Below are 3,828 nucleotides of genomic sequence, written 5' to 3'. Positions count from 1 at the left end.
GGAGACAGATAAGGCTATTATAGAAGCTTTGTGCCTCAAAAATACCTATAATGGTAATGGCAGGGCCAAAACAGGGATATCATTTGTCAAGAAGCCAGGAAAAAATCAAAATTAGCTCACTCATTTCGCTACACCACCATTCGAAATTCATATACCACTCCATGTCACTGAGTGTAAGTTATACTGACTCTGCACTAACAGTGCTTTCTTATGCTGTGCCAATCCCACATTCTCCAGGAGCCAAAAAAGGTGCCATAAGATGATTTGCTGCTACTACTGCTGCAACAGCTGCTTCAGAGGCTCAGAAGCAACATGGAAGCACAGCAATAAGGCTTAGTGTGTCTGAGAATGACAGGAAACTCTAGATGATGGTTGCTTACTGTGATGGTTAATTTTATGTGTCCACTTGACTGTGCTAAAGAATGTCCATACACCTGGTAAAATAATATTTCTGGGTGTGTCTGTGAGGGTGTTCCTGGAAGAGATTAGCATTTCAACTGGTAAACTGAGTAAAGAGAATTGTTCTTACCTGTGTGGGTGGGCATAATCCAGTATATTAAGACTGAATGGAACCAAAAGGTAGAAGAAGGATGCATTTGTTTCTGAGCTACTATATCCATTTTCTCTTGCTCTCTGACATTGGTACTCCTGGTTTTCAGGCCTTCAGAGTTGGGACTTATGGCTTCAGACTCAGAATTATACCACTGGCTTTCCTGATTCTTGAAGACAACAAATCATAGGACTTCTTAGCCCCCATAATTGTGTGAACCAATTCCTATGATAAAACAATCTCCTTCTCTCCCCTTCTCCATATATCCTATGTACACTGTAAATAGTCACCCCTCTGTATGCATGGGTTCTGCACCCATGGATTCAACCAACTGCAGACCAAGAATACTTGGAAAAAGTGGCATCTGTACTGATCATGTAGATTTTGTTTCTTTCTCATTATTCCCTAAACAATATGATATAACAACTATTTACAGAGCATTTACCATGCATTAGGTATTTTAAGGTATGATCTAAGTTATGTGGGAAGATATACATAGGTTATGTATAAATACTACACCATTTTATATCAGGGACTTGAGCATCCACAAATTATGGTACCCCCAAAGATACTGATGGACAAATTTATATATCCTAGAATCAATAGGAAATAGAGCCATCATGCCCGGCCGGTAACCGGTATTTGATCAAGCCAAAAAGCTTCTGCACAGCTAAGGGCACCACAAACAAAGTGAACAGACAGCCTTTGGAATGGGAGGAGATTTTTACATGTTATGAATCTGACAACTAGATAACTAGAATTTAGTTATTAACTCAAATTAATCAATAAGAGCAAACAACCCCATGTATAAGTGGGCAATGTATGTATATTTCTTTCTTTTTTTTTTTTTTAGTAAAACCCTGGTGCTTTAATATATATCCCTATTAATGTCATTTGAAAGAGTTCTTTGCTTCCTTTTTTTAATTTCAAATTAATGAGTGTGTGTGTGGGTGGGTGTGTATATAATGTAACACAGACACATATATCTCCAGGCTCTGTTTCTCTGGAGATCCCTGACTTATACACTTATGTAAGATAGAAATTCTTTTTCTCTCTCACAAAATAAATCTTAAGATACATAGTCTAGGGGTTGGCACCTGTAGCTCACGCGGCTAAGGCACCGGCCACATACACCAGAGCTGGCGGGTTTGAATCCAGCCCGGGCCTGCCAAACAACAATGACAACTACAACCAAAAAATAGCCAGGTGTTGTGGCAGGAGCCTGTAGTCCCAACTACTTGGGAGGCTGAGGCAAGAGAATCACTTAAGCCCAGGAGTTAGAGGTTGCTATGAGCTGTAATGCCATAGCACTCTACCAAGGGTGACAGCTTGAGGTTCTGTCTCAAAAAAAAAAAAAAAAAAAAAAGATAGATAGTCTAGGACTGGCAAGGCAGCACCACAAAGTTGTCAGAAATTCAGCACTCTGAAGATCTCTGCTCTACCATTCCTAGGATGATCTTTGTCCTCATGACCCAAGATAGTGGTTGGGTCGTATCCACATTCCAGAATAGCTACATTAGTAAGGAACAAAGAAAGATGTGCCTCCAGTCTTGAAGAAATAGCACACAACAGTAGTCTTCCACAGAAGCCAATATTGTATGAAGAGTTTACAATCATTTCCTCTACAATACATATTTTTGTATATTATTAGAGCAATATATTTTTTAAAAAATATTTGTGGTCCTACTTGGCGAATGCTTAGAGTGGCGCCAGAGTTTCCAACAGCGCTGTTTAAATTTATCAGTCCTCTGCAGATTGACTGGATTGCGGATCACGACCGTCCCTTCCCCGGAGAAGCTGGATTCCTTCAAGTACAGCGACCTGCAGAACTTGGCCAAGAGTCTGGGCCTCCGGGCTAACCTGAGGGCAGACAAGTTGCTAAAAGCCTTAAAAGCCCACCTTAAACAAGAAGCAAGTAAGAATCAGGATGAAAGTCAAACTTCTGCATCCTCTTGTGATGAGACTGAGATACAGATTAACAATCAGGAACATGGCGACAGAGAGCCAGTTGCCTATGTCACCAAAATGAGGAGAAGACACAAGACAGTCCATGGGAACCCTGACTTCCAGCAGGACCATTCAGAGATCCACATAAGTGACTACACCGAATTGCAAAATCATGAAAAGCAGGAAAACCAACATCTCAGTGCTACTATAAAAGTTCCTTCTCCATCAGATGAGAGTCAAGGAGCTGAAAACAGTTTCCTCAGGAAGAAGCAGAATAAATGGCAATGGAGATTCAAAGGTACCCTCAGAAAGAAAGAAGTCCCTCTACACAAATGAATTTTGCAAACCCAGAAAAATTAAAAGAACTGGAATCACTACTCCAAACTTTAAGAAGCTTCATGAGGCTCATTTTAAGGAAATGGAGTCCTTCAATCAATACATTGAGAGAAAAAAGAAACATTTAGAAGGACACAATTCACTTAATGAGCCTGTCAATAAAAGCAGTACAGTGACTCCAGTTCCTCCAAGAGGAAGACTTTCTGTGCCTTGTACTCCCATCAGCCAACAGGCTCCCAGGGCCGCTTTCACACCCCTACAAATGAGAGCACCTCTGTTCTGAAGGGGTCGGCCAAGCGCTCTGCCCTCTCCACAAGTAAAATGAATGTCAGGTTTTCAGCTGCTAAGATAATGAGCATAAGCGTTCACTGACCAAGGCTCCAGCCAGAAAGTCTGCACATGCGACCACACCTGGGAGTACCCCAAAAGGCGAGACTGTGCTCAGGACACACAACTTAAAGACCAGCAAGGGGAATTCTGCTGCTGCTGTTCTGAAGGCTGGATCCAGGCAGGTCAGCATGCTAGCATCATCATGCCCTATTATTACTCCATTCAAGTTGACAACTCAGGCAATGAAGACTCCAGTCTCTAATAAGAAACCAATATTTGATCTTAAAGCAAGTTTGTCTCGTCCCCTCAACTATGAGCCACACAAAGGAAAACTGAAACCATGGGGGCAATCTAAAGAAAACAATTCTCTGAATGAACATGGAAACAGTTAACTTCCACAAGAAAACTTACAAACAACCTCATCTCCACACCAGGGAGGCGCAACAGAAGAAACATGAGCAACAACGAAAGGAGAAGAAAGCACAGGTTTTGGGAGCACGAAGAGGACTCGTTATGGCTAAAAATTAATAATTTTTGGATATCTTATAAATTCCTTGTTTCTGAACTTTTCTTTACCTTTAAAGCTCACAAATTCAAATTCTTTGAAATGGGCTATTAGCTAAATCAGTTGTCTAATGAGATCCTAGAGATTTCTTTTTTTTTTT

At 40.9% G+C, this 3,828-nt stretch overlaps 1 pseudogene; it reads left to right on the top strand.

The window, feature by feature from the left end:
• The first annotated feature begins 1,170 nt into the window (after nucleotides 1–1,170).
• On the top strand, nucleotides 1,171–3,691 carry LOC100950243 (annotated as a pseudogene).
• Nucleotides 3,692–3,828: the final 137 nt, after the last annotated feature.

The sequence above is a fragment of the Otolemur garnettii genome, unplaced genomic scaffold, assembly GCF_000181295.1.
Source record: "Otolemur garnettii isolate 467f Iridium unplaced genomic scaffold, OtoGar3 scaffold00136, whole genome shotgun sequence".
Classification (NCBI taxonomy): Eukaryota; Metazoa; Chordata; class Mammalia; order Primates; family Galagidae; genus Otolemur; species Otolemur garnettii.
This window is presented reverse-complemented; position numbering and strand designations above follow the sequence as displayed.